General features: G+C 39.6%; 1 protein-coding gene across 1 annotated transcript in view; it reads right to left on the reverse strand.

Annotated features, from left to right (window-relative positions):
- snphb (syntaphilin b) overlaps positions 1 to 6375 on the reverse strand; it is a 68113-nt gene extending 61738 nt beyond the window's left edge. The window contains exons 1-2 of the mRNA XM_088082596.1: positions 6272 to 6375; positions 5982 to 6044 (exon numbers count right to left, since the gene is read on the reverse strand). The gene's annotated coding sequence lies outside the window, so the exon portion shown is untranslated. The remainder of the gene's footprint in view (positions 1 to 5981; positions 6045 to 6271) is intronic.
- Between the last annotated feature and the right edge of the window lie 10435 nt (positions 6376 to 16810).

Below are 16810 nucleotides of genomic sequence, written 5' to 3' on the forward strand. Positions count from 1 at the left end.
TATTTTTTTTAAGATGGTATATGAAGAATGGTTCTCAGCCAGTTGTGGGATGGGAAAAAAATCTCTGCTATCGAACTCAACTCGGCCTACCACCTGGAAACACAGCACCACCCATATGGCCAGTGTTACAAAAAGAATTAAACTTAACAGAGATTTGATTGCTGATAATTTGTAGAATAAATAAAACAGACACCCCTTTACAATATTAAACTAGAATTACCACCTTGTGGTTGTATGCCTCCGAAGACCAGTCAAGCTGCACTGAAAGTTCACATTCATAAAAACACGAATGCTTCATAACCCTCTTTGAGGAAGATTTATACAAGACTAGTGTCACCTATTCAGTATCTGACCGAATGTCTCCCCTTCTGTTTCTGGGATATGCTGTTGAGTAATGTCCAGAAAAGTGTTTTGCAGAACATTATGATGTCACAGTGTAATTGACTTTTAACTTTTTGGAAATAAAATGTCAGCACTTCATCAGTATATCTGTCATAATTGGCGTATAAATTCTTGCTTAATGGCCAAAACATTTTTGTGTGGTCACAATGCTCTTTGGCCTTTGACCAACAAATTATAATCAGATCATCCTTGAAACCAAATGGATGGTTGTCCCAAATCTGAGGAAACTACTTCAAGGCCTTCTTGAGATATCATATTCAGGAGAATAAGACGGATGCACATTGACCTTGACCTTTGAATAGCAAAATCTATACGTTGAGTACAAGTGAATGTTTGTATCAAATTTGAAGAAATTCCCTCAAGGTGATCTTGGGATATTGCATTTATGAGAATGAGAAGGATGGAAGGTCACATTGACCTTGACTTTTGACTACCAAAATCTTTTCATTTCATTGTTTAATCTAAGTAAACATTTGTGCCAAATTTGAAGAAATTCCCTCAAGGTGCTCCTGAGATGTCACAAGTATAAGATGGATGCAAGTTTACAGTGACCTTGACCTTGGACCACCAAAATCTATTCCGTTCATCATGGAGACCAAGTAGACATTTTTGCCAAGTTTGAAAAAAGCCTTGAGGTGTTCTTGACACATCCAGTTTACTAAAATGAGACAGACAAAGTCATGCTGACCTTGACCTCAGCATCTCCATTAGTCCAAATATATGTTTGTGGCAAATTTGAAGAAAGTCCCTCAAGGCGTTCTTGAGATACGGCGTTCACAAGAATTGGACAACTGGACCGACAACCCAAAAACATAATGTCCTCTGCCTACTACATCTGCTGCAGAACTTGACTGGTGTTTTCACAGAGTTCAGTGGGCTGTTCTCCCAAAACACACTTTGTGTTTCTGGTCCTTCTCTCTGGCTGTCATCTGCAGAGGAAATGCATTCTGCAGCACTTTAATTCAATTCTTGGGGATTTATAAAACTGTTTGTGGCAGCAGAGAAAGCTGTGTGAAGTCTTGTAAGTGTCCTCAAGTGATGTCACTTTTGTCAGTGTCGGTTGGGGCGGGGGAGAGGGGGTTGATGGCCAGAAGCAAATGAGCAAGTCAGCCCACTTGGCTGGGTCAGTCACAAAAGTACAGCTCTCTCTATTATCTTTCTCTATATCTCTGTTTCCCAGGATGTGTAGCAGCCCAGTGGGAAAGATCCTGGTACTTCGATGCCTGGTCCGTCCTTGTTTTCAACCAAACTGATGACATCATCAGATAAGACCAAGACTTAATCACAGCGGAGAAATGGCGCACAGACAGATGGCAAGAGACTCCAACTATAATGGATTTATGATAAATGCCCTGTCAATTTAATCTTCTCATTCTGTTTACATCTCATCTGTTATATGTGTCCATGCCTCTGTTAGCTATGTAACAATCTAATTCTCTTCCCACCTGTGCAGTTTCCAAATGTCTATCTTGAGAAATAACATGGTGACAAGCACAGAAAGTTTTTTTATTTCACAGTTTTCTCAGATAAACTTTCATATAGCTCAAAATTAAAGGCTGCTTGTGTGTATATGGGGGTGTTTAGTGAGTGGTATCTGGTTTGTGTGTTTTTATGTGCTGCACACATTCCTTAGATGGCTGAAAGACATTGTTTAAGTGGCATTTCTCACTATGACACTGAAGCACATTGTTGTTTTATTTTATTTGCCTGACAGGAGTATTTTCATTGTTATTAACGATGTCCAACACGTAGATGATGTTGATGTTTTCTTGTATTTTTCTCATGAATTCTTAACTTATCGCTGTGTTTTTATAACCACAGCCTATTCAATCAACATCTATCTAAATAGCGCCTCTGTGTGGCCCAGCATACGTCAGTCTGATACTTGTATGACAAAAAAATGGAAACTACAAATATTGTCTGGCAGTAGCTAACAAGTGAGCCATCTCACTTCCTCCCTCACCTCTGTTGAGTTACACATGTGCAGTATCTACTGGCATGAACACATTACTAAATGGATCTGCAACAAACAGGCCCAGGCTGGCCTTCACTTACAAAATGTCAAACAAAAATATACTGTATGTATCAACCAGAGAGAAACTGAAAATTACCACAAAGTGACACAAAAAGATGACAAAGCGATGCAAAGGATCTGCAAAGGGACACAAAGTAACTACAAAAAATTGCAAAATAACCTCAAAGCGACACTAAACAACCAAAAAAGACATAAAACAAAATTACCTCCATAAGACACATAATACCCTCAAAGAGACATAAAAAACATAAAGACTTTTTTTTTCCAAAGACACACAAAACCATCCCTATTAGGCACATAATAACATCAAAGAGACACTAAATCAACCAAAAAAAACATGAAATTATTTTAAAGAGGCACAAAATTACCCCCATAAGAGACATAACCTCAAAGGGACACAAAACAACCAAAAAAGCTGTTAATTGGGAACCATGCGACCCAATAAACAGTGATTGATACTGTTTGTCAGTAGGCCTCTTTCTGCACCTTAGGTCTACTCACACAATGACCTTCTCACTCACTGCTGTTGCAAGAATTACACATTGTACTCTGAGGAGAGAACGCATCTCTCAGGACCATGGAGATTTATTTACAGAGAATCGCGAGGATGCCTGAGGCTACCGAGAGCTGTACTCATGGAGCAGATTAACAGTTTGGAATCTGCATTTCGGAGCGATATCAAACGGTCCAACACTGTTTACCACCAGATGTGCAGGTATTCTCCACTTTGGGCTTTTTAGCCACTGGAACATTTCAGAGGAAGCTTGGAGAAAGGGTGGAAAAATCACAGGCATCCATCAGCCATGGTATCCCACCAGATGTGTATGGAATAAATAAACTGGCCACACATTACATCCCTATAAACAGCAGCAGAACAGTCAAGTCAAGAGACGATTTCATTCCATTACTGGTCTATGTACCCAAAACATATACAAAAAAACCAAACCCAAAACAACCTGCACAACAGACTGCATGCATTTGTGCATTAAGGCACCCTCTCCAGATCTGCTTCCATATCCAAACCTCAAGCAATACCAATCTGTACATGTTCAGCTGATCTGTGACTGCCAGAACTACCTTTTGCATAACAGTCAGTCAGTCAGTCAGTCATTTTCTGAAACCGCTTGTCCTGGTAAGGGTCGCGGGGGGGCTGGAGCCAATCCCAGCTGTCATCAGGCGGAAGGCGGGGTACACCCTGGACAGGTCGCCAGACTATTGCAGGGCCGACATGTACAGACAGACAACCATACACGCTCACAGTCACACCTAAGGGCAATTTAGAGTCACCAATCAACCTGAGCTGCAGAGAGAACCCACGCAGACACGGGGAGAACATGCAAACTCTGCACAGAAGGGCCCCCGCCCACGGAACGAACCCCATTCCAACCGGGTTTCGAACCGGGGACCCTCTTGCTGTGAGGCAACAGTGCTCTTTTGCATAACAGTTTTGTTGATATGTGCCTGAAACAATTAACAGTTGGAGATGTATGGCTCAGAAGTATGCGTAATTGAGTGATTTAAAATTCCAGAGCTTCTCTTCCAAAAGAAAAATTAAACTATTTAATAGGCTTGGGTGGTATCACAGCGTTACGGTACACCAGGGTATGTAGAAATCCAAAAGGTTTGTTTTTCAATATAGTCTTAAATACAGGTGCTCCTCTTTCTATTGAACTCTTTGAATGTAGTGCACAGCATGCACCACCAGAGGTTTTGGTCCAATCTATACTGGTGGAACAGAAAGGTGAGCTGAAAGATACAGCTACACCTAGTGGTGGAGGAAGAAGTTACAGGACTGTAAGCAGCTGGCAACCAGGAGGCAGAGAGACTGTGAGGAATAGCTGCATGTTTATTTTGTACATCTAAGTTGGTGAATAAAAGATTTATTTTGACCAAACAGGAGCTGGTAATTGTTGGAGTGTCGGACTTACTAACAGTTGCATTTCTCAGTTTAATATACTTTTCTTAAGGGTTTCTTTTGGCATTTATTTATCTGAAAAACTGGAAGTAAGTAATGCTCTCACCATCACGGGGTGGTTATGGTGGTGGGGTGTTAGTGCTGCACACTTGCAACGACATATACTTTATACCCCAGTGAAATTTCAGGAAGGTGTAATGGTATCAAATATATTACACCGCCAAAGCCTACTTTTTAACATTTAAGAATCTTTATTTCCTTGCGCTTGAGTATTTTTACCTGGATGTGTTCATACTTGGTTTCTCCTATATAACTATAAGTCACATCAAAGTGCACTTCTATTGATATAACGACCTGTTCTATTACGAGATTAAGGGTATGGCCTGGCCTCCTGTTAATGACACCACTCACCCACCCTCAGACTCCCCAGGAGGTGTCCTACATCAACGGCACGCACATACTCACTCCACCTTCAAGCACACCACAGGCATCTCAAAAGGCCACTGGATGTGTTTGAACACTACGGGAAGCAAGTCATAAACTACAGATGATGTGTATAATGAGAACGGCTGACAAATATTTGGCTAAGGAAGTCTATGTCAATCGCATTTTTTGCATTTAATGAACATTGGACATATTGTCATTACTCATTAGAATAATTTTAGCCTGGTTTGTCTTACACCACATAGCCATGAAACATAGTGTAACACCTCCCACCCTCAGCCACCACAACAAGAGGATGCGCCCTCTGACTCACTCCTGGAACTAGACAACAGACTTGCTTTCCATGTTCAGTAGCAAATGATGAAATGTAAATAAATTATTTTAAAATAAATTTGGCTTTTAAAGTGTGATCACTACTAGTCCACATTAACCTTAAACCTGGGAAGGTTATTTATTTATTTAATTTGGTGGTGGGTAAACTAGGGATTTTTGTGTGTACACTAGTTATCAATAAATTTGGGAATTTGTTGACATAATATGTGTTAAAAGAAAACAAGTCAAAGGCAAACTTTTTTTTGTTTGTTTGAAAAAAAGCAATACACTCAAAAAAGAAATAAAGAATGAAAGAAATGCATTACTGAAATAACTCAGGTTTGAGTGCATATGGAGCGGTGGAGTTGGAGGAAAGTTTACCACAGTTCACCTACACATATTACCAACATTACTATGATGCAGAGCTGGTTGAAAATCCACAAAGTATCTCTTTAAGCTGAAGTTAATGTTGAGGCCATATATGATAGTGCTTTGGTTTGTAATACTTGGTTATTCAGGACCACATCTGAGATTACATATGCAGCAGTTGAAAGGGTCCAGGGTGCACGCATGTGATTGCTGCTGCACAGGTACATCATTTCACTCTCTTGTCCTACAGACAACATGTCCTTAGTCATTTATTATCTGTCCTAACCTGTGAAGCCTCAGGCTGATGATCAGTGCTGCAGCCTGGTCTCTGTCCTGACTGCCGTGTGCTGCTTTCTCCATGTGCTGCTTTCTCCATGTGCTGTCTATTGCAATAATACAGCTTTAAAAAAAAAATAAGAATAGTAGTTGTGGAATAGCCTTGGAAATTAATCTCAAAGTCACTTTTAAGCTACAAATATATTTTATATAATAATCTCCCCTCACCTGTGAAGCCCCTGCATGGCCATCAGTGTTGCCTTCTGGTCCACCTTCTCCTCCCTGCTCTTTCTATTGTAGTATTAAAGATAAAAAAATATATATGTTTAAAGCAATACTGAGCACAAATTGTGAGCAGAAATGAAGGAGGAGTGGGTCTGTTCTTAGCATGAAGCTAGCTAGCCAGCCATAGGTAACAATAACGTTAGCATTCTTGTTCAAAGACCTATGTTGGCATTTAATTAATTTGACATAATTTAGCTAACATTCTCAACAGGCAACGGTATTACAGTACTTACACGGTTTGTTTTGAAGGAGTGCAGGTTCTTTTTGCCTCCTGCTGGTTGGTTTGTTGTATATTATTTATGGTACTTTAGTTTAAGCCGACAGTTCAGAGCAGCACTGCCCACGCACTTCTCAAATGTGTCACGTGATCACAACATTCATGGTGCATTTCAGGACCGCTCGGAAAAAACGTATTACGAGTCCGACATGTTATAAATGAATTAAATGGTTGTAAAAAGTGTGGGGGGCAGAGGGCACAGATACGGGAAGTGAGGGGGACATGTCCCACGCGTATTCCGCGCTTGCTGCTGCGGGAAGTTACTGCCCTGTTACAGGGATTTGTAGGGTGTTTGCCTTCACTGTTTGGATCACCTGGCATGGACATTCTGTTAAAAGCCCTTAGGAAAACATTGGTAAGTGAGGTCCACTGTCTTTGCAGTATGCAACAAAATGCAGAAATTCAATGCACACCTTCACTCTTTATCTGCACTAGTTGCAAGTTAGGCTCGAAATCTTTTTTTCACGTCTTAGTCTCAGCTGTCATGTTAGATAAGTTACAGCTTTAGCCTTTTGTCATGTAGGCCTAAAGAATTTTACTTTAGTAAGAGGGTTGATGTCCAAATTATTATTTATTTTATTGTATTTTTTTATGCATAAAAACAGGTGGATGCAAACACATTTATTTATCACACAGACCTTTGTCTGTGCTTTCATTTTGCCATTTTCAAATAACCTAATTTTTATTTTTTATCATTATTACTTTTAGATTTGTCTAACTTGTTGTATGCAACTTCTAAAGCACTTTGAAATGCCACTGTGTATGAAATCTACCGTAACAAATAAATGACCTCACCTTGCCAATTAAATTACACAATAAAACTTATTTGTGCTGCAGCATCTATGGATTTGAAACAATGCATATATCATAAAATATGCAGGGCTTAAAAAGGGTTTTGTCCTGACCTAGCCCAATGTAAATCATTTGATGAAGACAAAAATCTTTTTTAAATATTGCTGCCCTTTTTCATTTTTTTGTCATAGAATGAAAAAAATAATTCTCTCATAACCAGTAATGTGATCTGCCACTGCAGTGATTTAAATTGAAATAATTATAAAACAGCTTTGAAAAACTAAAGAAGAAAAGAAGAAACAATTTGCTCAGCTTGCTCATTTTCTGATGCGGGCCGATAATGCAGGCTGTCAGCACAGAAGAAAATGTTGCTGATGCTGCAATAGTCAGATCAAAGCCTAATCAAAATAGAGGAAAAGTAAAAAAAAGTGAATATTTGGGCCCCAAACGATATGGTTTCTCACTGTTTGGTGATCTCAGTAGACATGGAAGCAAGCACGTGTTTTATTCCGACCACATCGGCTTGAATCACAGATTTCTTGAGGTATGTGGCTGCATGAATATAAGACAAAAAGGAGAATAAAAACCCTTAACATGAGCCCTCTACCCCCACACATACTCCCATTTGATAGCACTGGAGGTAATCATGATCTATAGGGGCTCCATGAGGCAACTATACAATGAATCCACACAGAAGTATATCTAGCAAGACGCTCTGTCAAGAAAAAGCTCCTAATACATCTACCAAAGTTGACATCTGTATAATAGCTTTCTGCTGTTAAATATTTATGTGGACTGAAGCCTCTGCCTTGAAGGAAGGTATGTAAAAAAACAAAACAAAACAAAACAATTATTCGATATTTGTCTGTATCTAAATGCCGTGTCTGAATTCCAAACACACGCAGCACCATGCTGTAGCTTTCCATGTAAATACTTTGAGTCTTAGGTCGTTTTTGCAAGATTGTTGCAATTTAAGTTGGTTTGGTTCACTTTGTCAATAATTGTTAATAATTGTTAATAATTCAAGAATATTGCTACTACTGGCCTGGTATTTAATATCTTTAGCATCTGATTTTACATTTAATGACCAAAAATAATAATTAATGCACTCATTACAATGGCTACCTTTTCTTCCTTTTAACCTTTTATATTTTTGTTTGAATGAATATTTTAGCTGGTCACACCACCTAACGATTATCTGTTGTACCCACCGAAGACACCATTAATGACTTGAAATATTCAAAATACAAAATTCAAAATACAAAAAACTGTTTTATTCAACAGTCTATATTTAAGTAAAAGTTGTAAAATGAACAAAAAGCAGATACATCACCACATTTGGTATAGCAACTAAAAAAGGCTACATTGCAATTGATTTACTAGATAATCTTTAATGTTCTGTGACTGAACAACAACAAAGTCATGTTTTAGTTTGATACATTTCAGCTCAAAAAACATCAGCTTAAGTCCATTCAAAATTTTAATTGAGATGGGCTAACATCCTATTTCAGGTGTGCATACTAAAGTAGTCCGAGTCTGCATGAGTTAGCTGTGTGTGGCGTAAATAAAGAGGCTCCGTCTCTGAGATCGCTTTGAGCACATTGGTTGTATAGTAAAAAATGATGTCAGTAGGTTGGAGCCTAGAAAACTTTTTTTTTTCTTCCCAATTGCTGCATGCAGCTAACTTCAATCTCACCACCAATATCCTGAAGAACCTGTCCTACGAACTGGCCGACCTTCATATTTTACTTCTAACTTCTGATTCTGATTGTCATCTTGGGCACTGCCCTGGGTACTGATTATTTTGCAAGTTGACCATTGCAGTATTGTAGCACTGGCAGTGGCAAGTGAAAGTATTAAAATATTAACCAAGAAAGGGTTAAAAGTGTATAAAATCTTAATATTTTAGAAAAGTCATAATCTTAGACATTTTTTAATATTTCATATAGTGACATTGCTTGCAGTTGTGCCAACTGACATACTGGTTGCACCACCTGACACTTACAACTAGTTTCAAATTAAATAGGCTTCCACTTGGACACCTAAATTAGGTTTTGCCTGTGCTAGCAAGTTCATAGTGTTATTTTTAAATGAAATAAAGAGTTTTATGGTAAAATAACATTTTACTTGTTTTCCATTGGTTGTACCACCTGACGTGGAAAGTGTACCTGCCTACCTATGAGTTTTAAGTATCTTTTTTCTTTCAATATTTGAGATACATCTACAAACATTTTCACTCAGCCATAAAGGTCACTTAGGGTCCCCATGGTGATGCAAAATCCTGTTGGCTTTTTTTTCCTCTCCAATTCATAATAAACGTCTCATGTTTACGGTTGTGCCACCCTCACATTTGAGAACATTGTTGAACCAAAAAAAACACCTTTAAACTATCAGTAAATTCTAAAGGTTTAAAACATAAGATCATGCCATAGTATTTTATTTGAATTTATAAAATACTATTTCCATTAGTTTTCTTAGTCTATTCATGTGTATGGACAGTTGTACCACCTGACATTTTGGGGGTTTGAGATGCCAAAACATAAAAAAATATATATTATTTGATTGTAATTAAAATGTGTTCAAACCAAATATGTTTTACAGCAATGAGTAAAGTAAATGTAAATGTAAGGAAATAATGCAACCACACACAAATGCATGTCATGTCATAACAAGCATTTGACTGACTCATAAAGAGGGGCATAGATAATTCTGTCAGGTACAAATATCTATCAGAAAGGACTACTACAAGTATAAATAGGGACGTAGGTCATTCTGTCAGTTAAAAATATCTGTCAGAATTGAGTGTGACTAGTATAGATAAGAGCATAGGTCATTCTGGCACGCAAAAATATTTATTAGAATGGACCACTACCAATATGAATAAGAGCATAGGTCATTCTGACAGGCTAAAATATCCAATGCAATAGACTACTGCCAGTATAAAAAGGGGGATAGGTCATTCTGTCAGGTACAAATATGGGAATGGATTAAAAATGGAGGCATAGGTCATTCAGTGAGGTACAAATATCTATCAGAGTGGACTACTACTGGAATAAATAGGTGGGGTCATTCTGACAGGAAAAAAAATGAAATAAATGACTACCAGTACAAATAGGGGTGTGGGTCATTCTGTTGAGTACAAATAACTTCAGAATCAGAATGGACTACAACTAGGATAAACAGGCGGGTAGGTCCTTCTGACAGGTACAATCAGAATTGACTACGACTTAGAGAAGTAACAGACCGGGTGGTCCATGCCAAAAGAATCCTCTTGCAGCAGTACAGCACCAGCTCTGGTACCACTCGCGTCAACCTCCAGTTTGAATGACACAGCGAAGTCGGGAGCGGACCGCACTTGAGAGCTACAAAGAAGACCTTTCGCGGTCTGAAAAGCATTTTGACATTGCTCATCTCAGACCAAGCTTTTAGTGAGACTAAGGAGGTCCGTTAAAGGGGACACAACAGACGCAAAGTTACGGCAAAACCCTCGGTAGTAGCCATGAGAGATGCCTCTTGCAAACACTGAAACACAGAGGACATGGTTTCAACATGAGACTTCCAATCAGTGGAATAGACCACTACATCATCAAGATATGCTTCGCAGTTCTTCACTCCAGACAACACCCTCTGCATCAGGCATTGAAAGATGGGTGGCACATTACACATCCCAAATGCCATGACTATGTACAGCATAAAGCTGTCAGGAGTTACAAAGGCAGAGATCTCAGATGCTCGGGCTGTCTAGGGCACATGCCAGTAACCCTTGAGTAAGTCCAACTTTGTGGCATAGCGAGCAGCTCCAACCCTGTCTATGCAATCTTCCACATGAGGAGGAGGGAAGGCGTCTGGTTTGGTAACGCTGTTCACTTTCCTAAAGTCAGTACAAAAGCATGGTGTTCCATCAGACTTAGGAACTAACAAGCATGGAGAGCTCCAGGAGCTGGAACAAGGGACAGCAAGACCGTGCTTTTGCAAATTCTCAACCTCTTTCTGCATTTGTGCTCTTTTCATTTGATTCATGTGGTAAGCATGCTGCTTAATAGGATGACAAACACCAACATCAATGTGATGCTGCAACATTGTGGTTGGAGTAGGGAAATCTGAGAAAAGTGCACAATGATTTTCAGTCAACCCCATAACATCACTTTTATGGGACCCTGACAGATGAGACTGGTTACTCATCACTTCGGAATTCTGTAGTCGTGCACACAGAACTGGAGCATCTTGAATCACCAATTCAGCCTCCTGAGGAGAGTAGGGAGGCAACACTGAGGCCAGTGCAACAGGCAACACTTTAGCAGAGGTGGAGTTTATCGAGTCACCAGTCCTGGCAACATAAAGCTTCAGCATATTCACATGACACACACAGGTTTTACATCTACTATCAGGAGTGCGAATGACATAATCTGTCTCACTCAGTTTTCGTTCAACCACATAGGGACCTGCAAACCTAGCTTGCAGTACAGAGCCAGGAACAGGAAGAAAAACCAACGCAGAGTCCCGTGGTTGAAAACCTTGTTGGACAGCATGTTTGTCAAAGTGAGCTTTCATTTTATACTGGGAAATTGTCAGTGCCTCATTTGCCATCTCACAGGCACAGTGAAGTAGTTTTCTAAAGGAGCTGACATAGTCCAACACTTTAGAAATTTAGTCTCCCTGAGAGTTAAACAAGATACATACTGTTGATGAGAAAGTCTGCTCTAAAGAGTCAACTTGGTTTTATTCACAACCTGTTCCGTGACTCTTAAATGCTGGATCAGTGTAATGTAGTGCACAAATGGGACACTTGTGTCCAGTTGTAACATTGTGCTTCCTTTGAGACTTGGATACAGCAGCAGGCTGCTGCTGAGCTTCTGCTCTCTATGGCTCGTCACTATCCACAACCACCAGCTGTACATGGAAATAAAGCCAGTATGAGTCACAGGAGCCTAATGGAAGACACTGTTTTGAAATATCAAATCAAAAGTAGGGAAAATTATTTATTTATTTTTTTTTACATGAATTCTAATGTATATCAGCATTATATCATTTTACTGCTGAGCGATTCTGTCATCCTCAAATCATCACATCTGTACAGATGTTATTTTAAGAATCCTCACATCACATTTAGACTACTGACCACAAGTTGTGTTGTTTAATCCTTAATCCTTCTTTTCCTTCCTTCAAAATTATTAAAATACTACAGAATAGATTCTGTATAGTTTATAATGAATGTATTTAGTCTTTATGACTGCAAAACATAATCATAAGTCACAACATGTACTCTGTTAACAGAAAAACTTTCAAATAAAACAAATCAATTCCAAATCTCTGAAATTCAACAAAAAAAAAGTTTATCTGACACGTCATATTGGTGAGTCAACATCTGAACCAATCAGCTGTTCAATCAGCTGAGTGCGAGGCATTAGCAGTTGGTGGAGAGCAACTGCGTTTCCCTGCTCTAAAATCTGTGGCCTCCTCGATGTCACAAGATTATCGCTGTCCACTTTTTCATGACGTCAGAGCAAGTCGGGGTCAACACAAATCTAACTGGCATGCACTGCTCTTAGATTGCCGGTGATCGGTTCTGCGCAGAACAGGGTAGGGTTGAATAAACCTATTGAGTCCCTGAAGTGAACAGCGCTCATTCACGACCAATCCGTCCTGTAGTAACGTAGCTTATTAGCAACAGCAGCTCAACGGTATAATGACAGCGGTGCTGCGTCAGTTTTGATATTTACTTGATAATCAGATAATGGTATATCTATCCCTCTACACACACACACACACACACACACACACACACACACACACACACACACACACACACAAATATACAACTTAACAGGGAATCGTATCCTAATCATGACCGGAGAAATGAAATTAATAGAATCAAAAAGTGTATAATATAGTAAAAGGTGATGCCTTGTAACATTGCTTTGTGTATTATTAAACAGCTCAACTTTGGGGTGCCCGGTGGCTCAGTGGATAGAGCAATGCCCCATGTACAATTGCTGTGTCCCAGCTGCCGCAGCCGTGGGTTCAAGTTCGGCCTTGGCCCTTTGCTGCATGTCCCCCCTCTCTCTCTCCCCTTTTATTGCAATTAAAGGCAATAAAAGCCCAAAAAAGCTCAGCTCAACTTTAAGTACATACTACTTTCAATACCGTTTAATAACTCTCATTAGTGCTCTGATAACCGGTACAGTCTGTAGACTGTATATACGGTCTCTGATACAGACACAGTAAGACGTTCATATTACAGGCTTTACAGCCAACAGCGTATGGATGTGTTAAATGATGAATTATGATTCAAAAATGATGAATTACAGAAAAAATATCCATTACTACAGCCGGCACGAAGCCTGTGTTGTTTATTCTGCACGTGTTCCCACAGCATGGCTTTGTAAAAGAGTGACGGTATGAGGCTGGCCTCCCTGCAGTCCAGACCTGTTTCCCATTGAAAATGGGCAAGTTTATTTGGCCTGATTCTGGGCTTTCATTCATCCCAGGTCTCAGCCGGGTCTGGCAAATGGATGTGACCTGACTAATGTCTGCTGGCGTGCCAAATTTAGGCCAATATTGGGCCAGGTCGTTTTGTTTTGTACTATAGTTAATTAAATTTAGGTTGCAAAGGGTTTACAAATCATGGCATTCTGTATTTATTAAGTTTTACACAGCATCACAACTTATTCGAAACTAGGGTTGTATTGATGTCTGGTAACTGTCCACATTTTCGCCTTGTCATAACATACAGTTGTAAATTCCATCACAGAGGATGGTAAAAATTTAAATATTTTAATTTTCAAAGGTTATGCCTTTATTGGGAATCTCTACCAGCCTTACTTAATATTACCATCCCTCTCTCTTCAACTAAAATGATATCACCCCTCTTCCTGATTCCATATGAATGCAGCATAAAGATAAGATTTCTATATTCTACACGACTATAAATGTGGTTATAACGTGTCTTCAACCAATCAGAGTGTATGGCTAAACCAGCACCCAGTGGTGAGACCTTTTATTCAATCAGCTTTATTGAACAACTCCTCAAGGTGCTAAAGGCAGTCATTGTGTTATGTCATATATGAAATGTCATTTCAGTCCAGGGAGGCACAGACATTTTAATACAAAGACACTTCAATTTGACTTTGTCTTCTGACAACTTGTGTTGCAATATGTATGGCTCATTGACTCTGCGTAAAAAGGCACTCTTTGGAGCAGTGGAGCTCAGCACATTTGATAGAAGTTGATAGCCAGAGAATGAGATCTATCTGCAGGGAGTAAAGTAGACGGCAGATTTTAACATCAACGATTCCACAACAGGATAAAGTCTTAATCCCCCTCCCTGTCTGAGAGTAATGAGATTAGAGAGGGTGAGATGGAGCGTGGTGTGACTGGTAGACATTTTAGCGTTACCTCTCCATGTGGCCCTCAAAACATTTTCTTTCTTTTTTTTTTTCTGTTTGTTATATCTCTCATTTCCAACCAAATCACCAGTTAACTTTCAGATTCTGACTTCCTGGTAATATGTATCCTCTATTTCACATAGAAATGAAATAGAATAAATATAAAAGTTTCTAAAAACTGGTAAGCTTAAACAGCTCTGGTTTGCTTTCCTCTGTCACCTCTGGTCCTCCGTCATGCTTGGCTTTTTAACACTCACTAAGCTCTGTCTGAAAACAGGCACCTTAATCCATTTTGGACTGTTTCCTGCAAACCTGGATGCTTTGCATTGAAAAGAAAGAAGCCACTGTATGCTGAACTTTGGTAGAGGGGAGGTTAAAATTTGTGTGGAGAATATCACAAAAAAGGGATTTATCCCTATCTCAAAGGTAAGATCCCTATCTTAAATTTGAGATTTTTCCCTTATCTCAAAGCTTTTTCAGCAGTTTGTTTGGGTTGCACAGGCTGAAGGATGAACACTCCTTATAAAAAAAGCAGCATACAGCCACGAACAGAGCTTTAGGGGTCGATTAGGCGGTTGTTTCACTGCGTCAGTCTGAAAGGGACTCTTCCATTCCATCAGAGCGATATTGTAATGCAGAGCAGATTCTGTCTGTCTTTTCTTTCATTCTCAGAAAGCCCACTGAGTTTTAAACACTTTCTAATGCCAGGCCTGTTGTGTTTGGAGGCAGCACAGCAGGTGGCTTGGTTTCTTCCAGACAGCTGAGGCAGCCAGCTGTTGACTGACTGAAAAAAGGGAAATCATGAATCGCAGAGAAAAAAAAAATCTCTCTGATGACTGATGAAAGCTGATTTGTGACCCTTTTGTCATTGATTGAAATATGTTCCTTTTTTGCAAAACAAAGTTTGTCATGATCACCCTTAATGTAGGCTCTTTAATGGTAAATGGAATTAACGGCTCAGAGCATATGCATAGTTAAAAACTCCCCGTGCTGCTGCAATTACAAGATTGTCTATACTGCAGGATTAGGAAAATGTCCTCATCACCATATTGTGGAGGAAGGGGTTTTGCAAACTTTGGGAACTTTTTAAATTCACCCTGAGTGAAAAGAAAAACAGAGACAGATGCCCTTTGTAAACTGTAGAAAACTATAGAAAGAAAAGTGGATTTTAAAATGTGTGTGTGGCTTGTTTCACCAAAAACATCGGTCACTGCTTATTTGTTTTTTTTTTTTGAGGCAGACAATAAATCAAACACGTAATGACTGTGCACTGCCAGGGCACAGGACCCTGCGGTGTCTGGAAATAGGACTTGCAGCCTGTGATGCCCTCACAGTTGAGAGTCAATCTGGCTTCAGCAGGTTGTTGTCCTCGCCAAACAGCCTCCTCCTTTCAGCTGGTGCTTCTGTCCCAACATCATATTCAGGGGGGATGTGTCTGGCTGTAGGAGAGGCTGCAGCGTCAGTGAAGGCCAGCATGTTCTGCAGGGCAACTCAGGCTTTAACCACATCCACAGTCTTGTCAGCATGGATATCTTTGGGCCTCTTAAATTCCTCCAGCATGCAGCCAGGATACCATTATCATTTTTTACTCACATTGCAATCATGTTAGGATCTCTTGATAGCTAATGAGAAAAGGTAGAACAATTACAGAGGCCAAAAAGCCTTTCAAAGTGTATATGGGTTCTGTTTTTAAGTACTGTATTTAGCAGTGACATGTGGTCAGGGTAGACAAGGTAGGCAGTGCCTATCCTGTCTCCCTTGTAAATTACATGTTCCTAACCACTATTTTCAGCCCATTCTCATTTTGAACTTGTAAAATGCTGCCACTTTGACAGTGTTAGATTGAAAGGCTGCTGGTAGGGACATAATTAAAGGTGCATGACGGCGTCTATAGGGTGGGTGGGAGGGGTGTTGGATGGGTCCAACAAACCCCAGACTTTCATTTTAGTCTGGTGTTTGCTTCGCATCTAAATGTGATTCCTTTTTTCCTTTTTCCTGTACCTACCATGTGTCTCCCTCCCCTAATCCTGTGCTAGCATTTGTGTTTGTTGATATCCTGGCATTGGTTGCCATGTGCCTTTGTTTCCTAAACATAACCACATGCAGCATCATCCCACGATGTGCTTGTGTTGACATCACAGCAGCATCCCAGAATGAAAGAGCAGATGCAGAAAGATACCTTTCATTTGTGTATTAATTCATCAGTTTTAACATAACAATGAGAAATGTAGCGATTGCGCATCGTCTTTTACAAAAAATTCTCGGAATAGCTGAGCAATTTAGCAAATTTTGATTTTGCTAAAAAGGCAAAAAGGAAA

The sequence above is a fragment of the Plectropomus leopardus genome, chromosome 9 (assembly GCF_026936395.1).
Source record: "Plectropomus leopardus strain MGB_pleo_1.0 chromosome 9, ASM2693639v1, whole genome shotgun sequence".
Taxonomy (NCBI): Eukaryota; Metazoa; Chordata; class Actinopteri; order Perciformes; family Serranidae; genus Plectropomus; species Plectropomus leopardus.